Genomic DNA, 13,716 nt, shown 5'->3' with positions numbered 1-13,716 from the left:
CTTTGGCAATATTGAAAGACAAATGGCTCTGCGGGTACACGAACTTCCCGTTCCCCGCCCAAGCCCCCTTCCCAGGTTTTCCCTTTTTCAAAAGCCTGAGCTAACCAAGCGACCCCCTGTAAGTGCCCCTCCCACTGCGTCCCGCCAGGGTGCGCAGTTCCGCGCAGGAACCGGCTCCCGGGAGCGGGTGGAGTCTCGGCGGTCCGCGGAGCCCGGGGCAGAGGGACGGACAGGCGCACGGGCAGGGAGGCCGGGCCCTCCCGCCGCCTCTTCCCACGTCCGCGCCCAGCTCTCCTCCCACCCGCACACAATGCGCGGCGGGCGCACCGGGTCGGCCGGGGCCTCGGGGGCCGGAAGGGGTAGTGGTCGCCGGGGCCCGATTACCAGCGCTCGCGGGTCTCGGGGGTTGCGTTCCCCCGCGGACGGAGGGCGGAGCGCGCGCCCGACTAGGCGCTCATGGCCGCGCGCACCAGCGGGTCCGCGCCGCGGGCACACGCCTCCTTCCCGCTGGCGCCCGAGCTACGGGCCGCGCCCCAGGCCGGGACGCCTCGCGTCACGCCCGGGCCTCAATAAAGGGCTTTGTGGTGACGGCCCCGCCCTCCAGGGGCCTTGGGAACCAGGTCCCTGATGGGGTCCCGCGGGGGGCCTTCGGGTTAGGCAAGCGAGACAAGCACACACTTGACGGAACAAAACTTAGGAGCAAAGGAGTTGTAAGCGAGGTCTTTCTCTGAAAACGACATTTAAATGTCAGGAGGTTGTGTTGAAGTGACCTGGGAACGTCGTTTTGGGGCCCATCTGGGGGCACAATTTAAAGAAACGTGCTCAGCTTTGACTTGTTCTCTTTGAGCGATGCTCACTGGTGACGCCTGAGGAGCGGAAGCGCTATTGTTACAGTTCGCGCGCCCTAGTGGGTCAAGGCAGCTATAAACGCTCAAGCCCCAAGCCCAAATGTGGTGTTATGTGTTCGTCGTGGTAAGGGCAAGACAGAATGGAAAAAGTGGGCTGATGGACCAGTTTTTGCAGTCATTACACTGTGGTGATTCAGGAGGAATCTATATTTTAATATGCCAATGGTCATCACTTAAACATCAAATGAAGATGGCTTACCTGTCCATTTTGCAGGAGGGTCTTGGAGTCAGAACTGGTTTGGAATTCTAGTTCTGCCAGTTGACAACTTTAAGGTCTTGCCTATGTAAATTCTCTAATCCTCAATTTCTCCGTCTATAAAACAAGTATAATACTCTAGGACTTGCAAGGTCGTTGTGAGGATTAAAGATCTGTCTGTAAATTCCCTGCCACATGGTAAATGCCTAATTGTCTAATTTTGAGCCTAGTAACGCTTTATGACATAAGCAAGGGATACTTACTCCAATTGTAGAGAGGAAGAATGAACTAAGAGAGGTGACATAGCTCTCGAGTTACAGGCCCAACAGTACCCCGACAGGCTACCTCTGTTACTAGCTCCTGCCTAATTAGAATAGTGGTAGGCTTGAACCAGCTTTTTGCCTTCCTGAAACTGGAAAGTGAGGACTCCTTTGCTCTTTAACATTTCTGGGAAAGGAACCCCAATGGGTGAGAGTGAGTGTTAGTATTTAACACGAAGAATGGTGAATCCATTAATGGACTATGAAATCAATGTAGTAGATTTTGACCTGGATTTTTTCAAATGAATTAACATAGAATGGGGTGGAGTGTGGTGAATGAGAGTACATTATGCAAGTAAGTCTAGGTATTGTTTTGTGGAACTTATATTTTTGTTATCCATATGTACTCTTTCTCATGCTTTTGTGTGTGTGCAGTTTCAGTGTAAATTGTAGTTCTCACAGTGGGTCTAAAAAGTTCGAAAGCCACTAACATTTCATTTTAGAGATGAAAGAGTGGAGACCAAGTTGTTAACTGAAATCACATTTAGATGGAGCAGAAATAGGCCACTTTAGAATTGAAGTGACACGTGGAGCTATGGCCTGTTCTCTTTTTAATAGAAGAAATCAATAATCCAGAGAGATGTTTCCAGGGCCCCACTGAAAAAGGCTAGACAGCCTGTGATTTCTCCATGTGGGAACTTCATTTCCTGTATTCGTTTCCTTCATAATTCCTGAGAATTATGTTTAGTTATTTTCTAAGTGATTTACTTTGAACAAATATGGTGGAAGTTACAGAATATGACTTTTTTATTTAAATTTTTTTTAATGTTTATTTATTTTTGAGAGAGAGAGCACAAGCGATGAAGGGGCAGAGAGAGAGAGGGAGACAGAGAATCCGAAGCCGGCTCCAGGCTCTGAGATGTCAGCACAGAGCCCGGTGCAGGGCTCGAACCCACAAGTTGTGAGATCATGACCTGAGCCCAAGTCGGATGCTTAACCAACTGAGCCACCAGGTGCACCCAGAATATGACTTCTGAGACCAGGTCACAAAAGACCTCTGTGGTCTCTCTTGGATCACTAACCCTAGAAGAGATCAGAAACATGTTAGGGAACACTCAAGCCACCTTGTGGAGAAAGTCACATGCAAAGGAATCAAGGCCTCTAGCCAACAACTGGTGAGGTTCTGAGGCCTCATTCCACCAACCATGTGAGTGAGCCAGCTTGGAAGCACATCCTCCAAAGCTCCATCAAGCCTTCAGATGACTGCAGCCTCAGCTGATGTCTCACTAAAGCTTCACGGGAGACCCTGGGTCAGAACCATCTAGCTAGCCAGTCCAGGATTCCTGGCCCTCAGAAAATATAAGATAATAAATGCTTATCATTTTAAGCCATCAGACTTTGGAGTATTTGTTACGGAGCAACAGATACCTAATATAACACTAAGTGTCTTATTGGAGAAGGAATATTTTACACAGAGGAAAATAGCCATATTTTTCTAGTTGAGATTAATAGTTTGATAAAAAATGAGCAGTAAAGGGGCACCTAATGGCTAAGTTGGTTGAACATCCAGCTCTTGGTTTGGGATCAGGTTGTGATCCCAGGGTTGTGGAATCAAGCCCCACTATTGGCTCTGTGCTGAGCAAGTCCCTTCTTGGGATTCTCTCTCTCTCTCTCTCTCTCTCTCTCTCCCCTACTCTCCCTTGCTCATGCTCTCTCTCTCTCTCTCTAAAATAAAAAATAAAAATAAAAAATAAATGAACAATAAAACATTATGCTTTTACAGATTCTTTCTGGGCAGCTGATTTTGCTAAATCTCATCTAGGACCAGTTGAAAGCTTTAGAAACTGTCAACACAGAAAATATGGTAAGTACCAGTCTCCCATGTCTCTATCTTTTTTAATTTCATTTATTTATTTTGAGAGAGAGAGTGGGTGTGGGGAAGGTATCAGGGAGAGAGGGAAAGAGAGAATCCCAAGTACACTCCCCACTGTCAGTGCAGAGTCCAGTGCAGGGCTCCATCTCATGAACTATGAGATCATGACCTGAGTCGAAATCAAGAGCCAGACACTAAACCAACTGAGCCACCCAGGCACCTCTCCCATGTATATTTAAAAACAAAAATAACACTAAATCACCTTACCCCCATAATGACAATTTTAGTATTTTCTTTTGAAATATCAAATCACCTCTAAACATTACTGACTCCCATAAACATTTCTGTCTCCCACCCGCCTACTCTCTCTCTCTCCTGTCCTTCTCCTCCTTTCCTTTCTTTTCTTTATGATCTCTCTCCCACTGCTTTTCCACTGCCCTGCACACATCTGCCTATTGGGTAAGCCTTCACTGATCTCTATTCCAGAAAGTTGGCAGGTTTCATTTGAATTGGTTAAGAGAACATTGCTGCCACCTACCGTTAAAACTAAGGCATGAAGATGAATACAAAGAGACCTGATAATAATAACAGGTAACAAAAAAACAATACTAGTGTGATGTTTACTACACTTTGGGCACTGTTCAAGGTACTTCATATACACTGATTCATTTAATCATCACAAGAAGAGATGCTATTATCAATTTAGTGGTGTGAGTTTAGGGATATTAGGGAAGTAAAAACTGAGGTACCTCACGTGTGAATAACTTTTCCAAGGTCACAGGACTCAAGACTATGCAATTCTGATATTTTTCTTCCTATCATACTGTACATTCTCCCCGGATTGTAATTAAGACAATGTTTTAGGTATATACTTGTAAATATTTTTGTACTTCCCTGTTTAAATACTCTGTTAATTTCTCATCATATATATATTAACAGAATATTCTTGGACACCTCCTCCATGCCAGCAGTCATTCTTCTCCATGTCATCTGAGCCTCGCAGTTTAGTGGAGAAAAGGGTAATAGTTTTCCTAGAACAGTTAAGGAAAAAAAAAGGTTTATAGGGCTACTAAATGACTTGCTTACAATTACACAACTAGTAAATTACAGAACCTAATTTAACCCAGGTCAGTTTCACTCTTGACCTACCTTCTCTGAGTTCTCTGACTTAACTATATATTCCTCAGTCCATGAAATTTCCATTGCATCCTTACCATAACATTGACTACCCACCCATTTTATTTGACAGAGTAGGCTTCTGTACCTTAAACACATTAGTGCCTGACCAGAACAGAAAATAATAGCCACAGCTAGAGTCCAGACTCCTCTGCCCTCTTTAGAGGTATAAGTTAAAATCTCCTAGGTGCTCAGTTGATGAACTCCTGTTGTTTAGGAGGCAAAGCAGGTAAGAATGTATTACCCTAATCCAAGACTATAGTATATGATTTACAGCCTAGGATTCTCCCCAGGACAAAATCTGGAGCAGTAGGGATCCCTGGCTGCCTCTCAGGCAGGCACTGTGAACCTGCATCTGTCACGGAGCAGTACATATCAGGGTGGCTATCCCGTGACAACTACATTTGAATTCCTCCACCGTGCAAGCGTAAAGCATTAGTTGTAAGAATAGGAAGAAAGGCGTTTCTTTACACATCTTAATATATGAGGGCTTTGGAGTGTTACAATGTCACCCTGTAAAGTACTAGTTTCAACCATGCTATTTTACAATAAGTCACTTTAAGAATAATTAGGAAAGTAGGAGCAATTAGGAAATTAAGAAGAGGTTCTTTTTGTGGTGCCTCAGAGGCGGTAGGCTGCTTCAGGATGAAGCCGAACATCTCTTTCCCAGCTACTGGCTGCCAGAAACTCATTGACGTGGATGACAAATGCAAACTTCAAAGGGAATGGCCACAGAAGCTGCTGATGCTCTTGGTGAAGAGTGGAAGGGTTACATGGTCCGAACCAGTGGTGGCAATGACACACAGGGCTTCCCCATGAAGCAGGGCATCTTGACCCATGGCCGTGTCCGCCTGCTGCTGAGTAAGGGGCATTCCTACTACCGACAAAGGAAGACTGGGGAAAGAAAGTGCAAATTTGATCGGGGTTGCATTGTGGACGCCAATCTCAGTGTTCTCAACTTGGTTGTTGTGAAAAAAGGGGAGAAGGATACTCCTGGACTCGCTAGTATTAGTGTGCCTCGTCACCTGGGGCCCAAAAGAGCTAGCAGAATCCGCAAACTTTTCAGTCTCTCTAAAGAAGATGATGGCCACTCATGTGTTGTGAGAAAGACCCTAAAAGAAGGTAAGAAACCAAGAACCAGAGCACCCAGGGTTCAACATCTTGTTATTCCATGTGTCCTCCAACACAAACGATAGCGTATTGCTTCGAAGAAACAGTGTACTATGAAAAATAAGCAAGAGGCTGCAAAATATGATAAACTTTTGGCCAAGAGAATGAAGGAGGCCAAAGGAAAATGCCGAGAACAGATCGTCAAGAGACAGAGGCTGTCTTCTCTGAGAGCTTCTACTTCTGAGTCCGGTCAAATATGAGATTATCTACGAGTAACAAATAAATAAGATCAGACATCAAAAAAGAAGAGGAAAGAAAAAAGAAGATGAGGTCTCCAGTCATTCATTAAATATTTGTTAAAATGAGTCACATTTTATCGACTTTTGAAATACGTAATAAGTCATAGCAGTTGAGCTCTTTTCCTGAGGAGACACAGACCAGATGGAGAAGTGGCATGCTTTGATAGAAAAGGTCTAACTAGGAATAAAAAATAAACTAGGCTGGAGATCTTTTACAAATATAAAGCTTCTAAACCTTTGTACCATTTATGAAACCTATTCTATAGCACCCCACAATATTTTTTTAAGATTTATTTTTATTTATTTTGAAAGAGAGAGAGAGAGAGAGAGACCACAAGTATTAGAGTGGCAGAGAGAAAGGCAGAGAGAGAATCCCAAGCAGGCCCTGCACTGCCACTGTAGAGCCCAACATAGGGCTCAATCTCACAAACCATGAGATTATGACCTGAGCCATAATCAAGAGTCGAGCACTTAACCAACTGTGCCCCTGGTTGGTTCAATAGGTAGAGCATGTGACTCTTGATCTTGGGGTCATGAGTTCAAACCCCATGTTGGGCATGCAGATTACTTAAAAAAATAAATAAGTAAAAAAAGAATTCATTAAAGTTCATATTGGATAGAAATCTTGTCCTAAAATTTCTTTTTTTTTTTTTTGAAGATTTATATCCCAGGCTTATAATATCTATATAATCTTTTTAATTTTATTTATCTCAGTGGTTCATTCATAGTTCATCTTAAGCTTTAATTCAATTAGATTCAAGGCAATTTAACACATATCTATTAAACATTTTCTGTATGCAAAGCTCTGTGATTAGCCCCCGTAGTCTGAAATTTGTCCCTCACCCCTGCCATGTGTAAGAAAAGCTTAGAGAGTTTTTAACAACTATATGCAAATGAATGAAACTGGACTGCTTTTTTAACACCATATACAAAAATAAACTCAAAATGGGTGTAAGACTTAAATGTAAGACCAGAAACCATAAAATTCCTAGAAGAAAACAGAGGAGGTAAGCTCTATGACATTGCTTTTGGCAATTTTTTTTTGGATCTGTCTCTCAAGGCAAAGACAGCAAAAGCAAAACTAAACTATTGGGACTACATCAAACTAAAAAACTTTTGCACAGCAAAGGAAACCATCAACAAAACAAAAAGGTGATCTGCTGAATGGGAGAAGATATTTGTAAATTATGTGTATCCCACAAGGGGTTAACATTCAAAATATATAAAGAACTCATATAACTCCATATCAGGAAAACAATCCAATTAAAAAATGAACAGAGCTGGGTGCCTGGGTGGCTCAGTCAGTTAAAGCATCTGACTTCAGCTCAAGTCATGATCTCACAGTTCATGAGTTTGGGTCCCACCTCAGGTGAGCTTGAGCCCTGCTTTGGGTGAGCCCTGCTTCTCCCTCTTTCTCTGCCCCTTGCTCATTGTGCTCTCTCTCTCCCTCCCTCCCTCTCTCTCTCCCTCTCAAAAAAGAAGAAGAAGAAGAGAGAAAGAAAGAAAGAAAATGAATAGAGGCCCTGTCACTTTTCCAAAGAAGACCTCCAGATGGCTAACAGACACACTAAAAGATGTTCAGCATCACTCATCATCAGGGAAATGCAAATCAAAATCTCAATGAGATATCACCTTACACCTGTCAGAATGGCTAGTATCAGAAAGATGGGGGGGGGGGGATGACAAGAAATAACAAATGTTGGCAACAAAGTGGAGAAAAGGGAACTCCTTGGTGGGAATGCAAATTGGTACAGCCACTGTGGAAAAGTGTGGAGGTTTTTCAAAAAATTAAAAATAGAACTACCATATGATCCAGCAATTCCACTTCTGGATATTTAGCCAAAGAAAATGAAAACACTAATTCAAAAAGACATATGAACTGCTATGTTTATTGCAGCATTACTTACAATATCCAACATACAGAACAACCTAAGTGTCCATCGATAGATGAATGGATAAAGAGGATGTGGTATAAAGAAAAAATTTTAAAGAAAAAACAATTTTTAAGGGGATGTGGTATGTGTGTGTGTGTATATATATATATATATATATATATATATATATATATATGTTTACACATGTATATACATATATATACACATATATACATACATATATACATATACAATACCATATATATATGGTGTGTGTGTATATATATATATATATATATACACACGTATATATAACATATACAATGGAATATTACCTAGTCATAAAAAAGAGTGAAATCTTGCCAATTGCAACAATATGGATGGACCTAAAGGGTACTCTGCTAAATGAAATAACTCATACAAAGATAAATACCATATGATTTCACTTACATGTGCAATCTAAAATATAAAGCAAACAGATAAGCAAAATAAAAGAGAAACAGACACAGATATAGAGAATAAATTGTTGTTTGCCAGAGAGGAGAATAGGGAGTATGAATGAAATAAATGAAAGAGAGTAAGAGGTATGATGTTGTAGTTATAAAATAAATAAGTTGTGGGAATGAAAAGTACAGATTAGGGAATATAGTCAATGATATTGTAATATAGTAGCTAGACATATTGTGATGACCATTTCTTGGCATATATAAATATTGAATCACTGTTGTACACCTGAAACCAATACAATATTTTATGTCAATCATTGTTCAATTAAAAAAATAAAGAACAGCTCTCTTTTCCCATGTAGAGTTAAGTCAATTATGAAAAGTGTACATTCTCAGAAATACAGAAAAAGAAAGGATCACCACTCTGTCACTTGTGAAAGTTGTCTTGAAAGAATTAAGTTTCCCTTTTTAAGCCAAAACCTAAAATTGAAATGCATATAAACCCCTAAAGGCAGTAAATAACAGTCTACCTAAATTCAGGACTGAAGAAAAAGGAATTGTTTCAAAGTGTAGAACTTCTTGGACTTGCTCAAGCACTGACTTCCTAATGATAAACCTGTCTGTGAAATTTACTCCTTAATTCTTTTCCATCTTCTTGATTTTCCAAGTTAAATTCTTTTTTAATTTTATTGTAGGATAATTGGCAAATATAATGTAATGATTTGATAGGAATATACATTATACAATGATTACCAAGATCAAGATAATCAACACATCACCACCCCACATAGTTAATAGTTAACATAGTTAGCTCTGTGTGTGTGTGTTAAGAATGCTTAAGATCTACTCCCAGCAAATTTCTTTTTTTTTATGTTTATTATTTATTTTGATAGGGAGAGAGTGAGCAGGAGAGGGGCAGAGAGAGGGAGAGAGAATCCCACCCAAGCAAGCTCCATGCTGTCAGCGCAGAGCCTAACACAGGACTCAAACTCATGAACAGTGACCTGAGCTGAAATCAAGAGTCAGATGCTTAACCAACTGAGCCACCTAGGCACTGCCTCCACCCCACCCCCCACCCCAGGCAAATTTCAAGTGCACAATACTATATTCTTAACTACAGTCACCAAATCTTGTTTCTCATCTTCCAGTTCTACCTTCAGGGTACCAACAATAAATCAAAGGACACCCCCTGTGGCTGTAGTAGGCATTGTGATCTAATATGCTTTCTATTTTTAAGGTTTGTCCCGTATATACTATATATTTGAGAAAGAAACAGCGGAGATAACACAATGCTAGAACAAACTCCTCTTTATCCCAAAGGTAAGCAGAGTCTCAAATGCATCTAAGCATCTCTAGCCTCCCTGGCTTGGTTGCTGTTTCCCAAGCCTGGAAGGTGTATTCCCACATGTCATGGGTTGAACCGAGTCCACCAAAAAGAAATGTTGAAGTCTTAACTCTCAGTACCTATGAAAGTGACCTTATTTGGAAAAGGTCTTTGCAGATGTAATCAAGTTATGATGAGGTCCTACTGGATTGGGCCTAAATCCAATCACTGTGTCCTTACAGAAAAAGGAATGCCAAGGGTTGCCAGTAAGGATTAGAAGCCAAAAGAGACAAGGAACAGATTCTCCCTCAAAGCCTCCAAAAAGGACCCAAGCCTGCTGACACTTTGATTTGACTTCTGGCCCTGCAAAGTATAAGAGAATAAATTTCTGTTGTAAGCCACTCAGTTTGTGGTACTTTGTTAGAGCAGCTCTATGAAACCAAATACACCACTGTAGGTGGTAGGTGTAGCTGTTCCTTCTACCTGGAATAGTCTTCCTCCGACATGGATAACTCACCTCTGTCATGCATTTGCTTAGTGAGGCTTTCCCTGACACTCTAGTCAAAACCACTACCCCTGACCCCTGTGCTGCCAATCCCTTTACCCTGCTCTACTTTTTTTAATTAAAAAAAAATTTTTTAGTGTTTCTTTTTGAGAGAGAGAGACAGAGAGCAAGTGGGGGAGGAGCAGAGAGAATGGGAGACAGAATCTGAAGCAGGCTCCAGGCTCCAAGCTGTCAGCACAGAGACCAATTCAGGGCTCGAACTCATGAACCGTGAGATCATGACCTGAGCCAAAGTCAGATGCTTAACGAACTAAGCCACCCAGCCACCCCACTCCTTTTTTTTTTTTTTAAAGAAAACTACTTTATTAGGGCACCTGGGTGACTCAGTTGGTTGAGCATCCAACTTGATTTTGGCTCAGGTCATGATCTCACAGCTGGGTTTATGGGTTCAAGCCCTTTATCAGGCTCTGCACTGACAGCACAAAGTCTGCTTGGAATTTTCTCTCTCCCTCTCTCTCTTTGCTCCTTCCCTGCTCACACTCTCTAAATGAATGATGAATTAATTCATTTAATTAATTAAATATTTAAAAAAGAAAACTACTTTATTAACAGCTGGCAATTCTTACAAATTCCAGGCATGTTGCATAGCCTCTGCTCAGCCCAGTCATCTGCTATGGGCTCAAAAACATCCATTTCTAAAACAGCTGCCTAAATTTTGTATAAGTATTAAGGAATACTTTCGTGCAAGCTAATTTTAGCTTGCATAAAATAAATTTGTAGTAAACAAAAAGCTTCAATGCAGGAAACTGTTCTCTAATTAAGAATTTAGTACTTCTTTTTACCAAAATGTAAATAAAGGGGTTTCAGCTCAGGGTCTTTTCAGCAACCCTCCAGGTGAGAAAAAAACTTTTAACCTCCCACTTTTCCTTCTCCACCTCTTATTTTCCCTTTCTTCCCTCCTATTACCATCTGTTCTGTTTGCTTTCCCACCGACATTCTTCTTCCTGTTGTTTCCTCCTCCTTTCTCCCTCTTTATTCTTTTCCACCCTCCTTTCATTTACTTTCTTCCCTCCCTACTTTCAGTTGTCCTTTTTGTCTCCCTTCCAATGTTAAAATCATTACGTGCTTATAGAGCCAAGTAAACTCCAGCTCTGCTTTTTTTTGCATTTATCACCTTCTAACATACTATACAGTTTATTCATTATGTTTATTGTTAATTATATGATCAATGTTTATTGTTAGCTGTGAACTCCATAAGGGTAGAGAGTTTGTTTCTTCCACTTCTGTATCCTTAGGGCCTTGAACACTCAAGGGAATGCATATGTAGGTAGTAAAAAATAAAGAATGGCAACAAGGTGAATATCATGCAAGATGAGACTGTAGTTACCTTTGGAGGGAGATGGAAAGTTATAATTTGGAAAGTACATGAGCTTTGCGCAGTGGCAGTATCATAGCCAATGAGGTTTATCCGAGGTGTGATTATTGCTAATTGGAAAGTGTATGCAGGGCCTTCAGACTTGCAAGTGGAGCTCTATTTCTTAACCTGGTTAGCAGTTAAAGGCATGATTACTTTCTCACAACTTGGTAAATTGTACATTTATGTTTTATACATCTTTCTGCATGAGCCATTTTTCACAACAAAGAGAAGCTTTAAGAATTACTTTCATTTTGGGGACGCCTGGGTGGCTCAGTCCATTAAGCGGCTGACTCTTGATCTCAGTTCAGGTCATGATCTCACAGTTCATGGGTTTGAACCCTGCATCAGGCTCTGCACTGACAGTGTGGAGCCTGCTTGAGAGTCTTTCTCTCTCCCTCTCTCTCTGCCCCTCTCCTGCTCTCTCTTTCTCTCCCTCTGTCTCAAAATAAATAAACACTTAAAAACATTTAAAAATAATTACTTTTATTTTTTTCCTATGGGGAAAGTTATTGCTTAAAAATATTATTTATAAAAATGTCATAACTTTGATAATTATATTAAATAGTGCAACATAGGGGTTCCTGGGTGCCTCAGTTCATTGAGTACCCAACTCTTGATTTTGGCTCGGGTCATGATCTTACAATTCATGAGTTCGAGCTCCACATCAGGCTCTGCACTGATGGTGTGGAGCCTGCTTGGGATTCTCTCTCTCTTCCTCTCTCTCTGTCCCTCCCCCCAACCCCCATCTCTCAAAATAAATAAATATTAAAAGCAACAACAACAACAGTACAACATAGTGTCCCCAAAAGCCATAAAGGCATTTTATTTTAAAATATGATCTTAATAGAAGTGATGTGTAAAGCAGCAACATGACATACATAGCTACTGTCACAAAACAAATTACATCTCCCTAAACTTAAATGTTGGAGCTGTAAACTGCACCCTTCCCAATGCGACTGTATTTAGAGAAGAGGCCTTTACGAAGATAATTAAGGTCAGGGGCTCCTGGGTGGTTCAGTTGGTTAAGCGTCTGACTCTGGATTTCAGCTCAGGTCATGATTCACAGTTTGTGGTTTCAAGCCCTAAGTCAGGCTCCGTGCTGGCAGCGTGGAGCCTGCTTGGGATTCTTTCTCTCCCTCTGTCTGCCCCTCCCCTGTTCAAGCTCATGCGCTCTCTCTCTCTCTCAAGATAAACATTAAAAAAAATTTTTTTTAACATTTATTTTCGAGAAACAGAGTGAGACAAAGCGTGAATGGGGGAGGGGCAGAGAGAGTAGGAGACACAGAATCTGAAGCAGGCTCCAAGCTCTGAGCAAGCAGTCAGCACAGAGCCTGATGCAAGGCTCGAACCCACGAACTGTGAGATCATGACCTGAGCCGAAGTCGGACACTCAACCGACTGAGCCACCCAGGCGCCCCAAACATTAAACTTTTTTTAATAAAAAAGTAAAATTAATTGATTAGAAAAGAAGATAATTAAGGTTAAATGAGGTCATTAGGGTGGGGTCTTGATCCAGTAAGACTGGTATCCTTATAAGAGGAGGAGACACCAGGAATACACACAGAGGAATGGCCACGTGAGAAAACAAGAAAGTGGCCACCTGCAAGAGAAGAGAGAGGATTCACCAGAAACCAGCTCTGCTGGTACCTTGATCCTGGACTTCTAGCCTCCAGAGCTGTGAGAAAATAAATTTCTGTTGTTTAAGCCCCCAGTTTGTGGTATTCTGTTGTGGCAGTCTGAGGAGACAAATATAGCTGCCACCCCAGAGTCACTTTTGTTCCCATTCTTTTCTACCTCTTACCCTTGTCCCTCTCCCCCTCTCAAAAAAACTGAGGTGTGATATGTTAAATGATATATAGATGTGATAGTTTAAAAAACATGTCCACAAATCCTCTGATCTATCTCCCTTCAAGAAGAAGAGCTTAATTCCCCTCCCCTTGAGTGTGACCCTCTTCTAACTCATAAAATAAAGTAAAAATGATGACATATGACTGAAGAGACTCTGTAATAAAAGGCATTATGGCTACCTTCATGTTCTCTCTCTCTCAGATCACTCACTTTGGGAGAAGCCAGCCACCATGTTGAGCCATCCTATGGAGAGGCCATGGAGTAAAGAACTTAAGCTGAAGGTCAACAGCTGTATGAGTGAGCCATCTCAGAAGGGGATCCTCTAGCCCCAGTCGAGCTTTTAGATGACTGCAGCCCTTGCACACATCTTGACTGAAACCTCATTCAAGATGCTGAGCTAGAAACATCCAACTAAGCTACCCTCAAATTCCTGACCCACAGAATTTGTGAGATAACATGTTTATTTTAAGACACTAAATT

The 13,716-nt window shown here is 41.4% G+C and overlaps 1 protein-coding gene, 1 long non-coding RNA gene and 2 pseudogenes across 8 annotated transcripts in view; 3 read left to right on the top strand and 1 right to left on the bottom strand.

Moving 5' to 3' along the window:
* The window catches only part of LOC106970644 (uncharacterized protein C4orf36), a 23,560-nt gene extending 22,301 nt beyond the window's left edge, over positions 1–1,259 (bottom strand). For 2 of the 6 annotated variants that reach the window (XM_053217155.1, XM_053217160.1), the window contains exon 1: positions 328–514. The gene's annotated coding sequence lies outside the window, so the exon portion shown is untranslated. Of the gene's footprint in view, positions 1–327; positions 537–1,107 lie in introns of those variants that run through there. The other 4 variants (XM_053217158.1, XM_053217156.1, XM_053217157.1 and 1 more) reach the window with 4 other exon arrangements.
* On the top strand, positions 171–13,716 carry LOC113599527 (uncharacterized). Of its 2 annotated transcripts, none has more exons than XR_003420408.2 (3): positions 171–1,302; positions 3,148–3,228; positions 13,438–13,716. It is a non-coding gene; the product is annotated as an uncharacterized LOC113599527 (long non-coding RNA). The 2 variants fall into 2 exon arrangements; XR_003420409.2 differs by having other exon boundaries at positions 176–710.
* Positions 5,059–6,285, top strand: LOC106970747 (40S ribosomal protein S6-like; annotated as a pseudogene).
* LOC113601001 (uncharacterized) lies at positions 11,400–11,476 on the top strand (annotated as a pseudogene).

This window comes from Acinonyx jubatus, chromosome B1 (assembly GCF_027475565.1).
Source record: "Acinonyx jubatus isolate Ajub_Pintada_27869175 chromosome B1, VMU_Ajub_asm_v1.0, whole genome shotgun sequence".
Classification (NCBI taxonomy): Eukaryota; Metazoa; Chordata; class Mammalia; order Carnivora; family Felidae; genus Acinonyx; species Acinonyx jubatus.
Note: the sequence above shows the minus strand (reverse complement) of the source record. Positions and strands in the feature narration are given on the sequence as shown.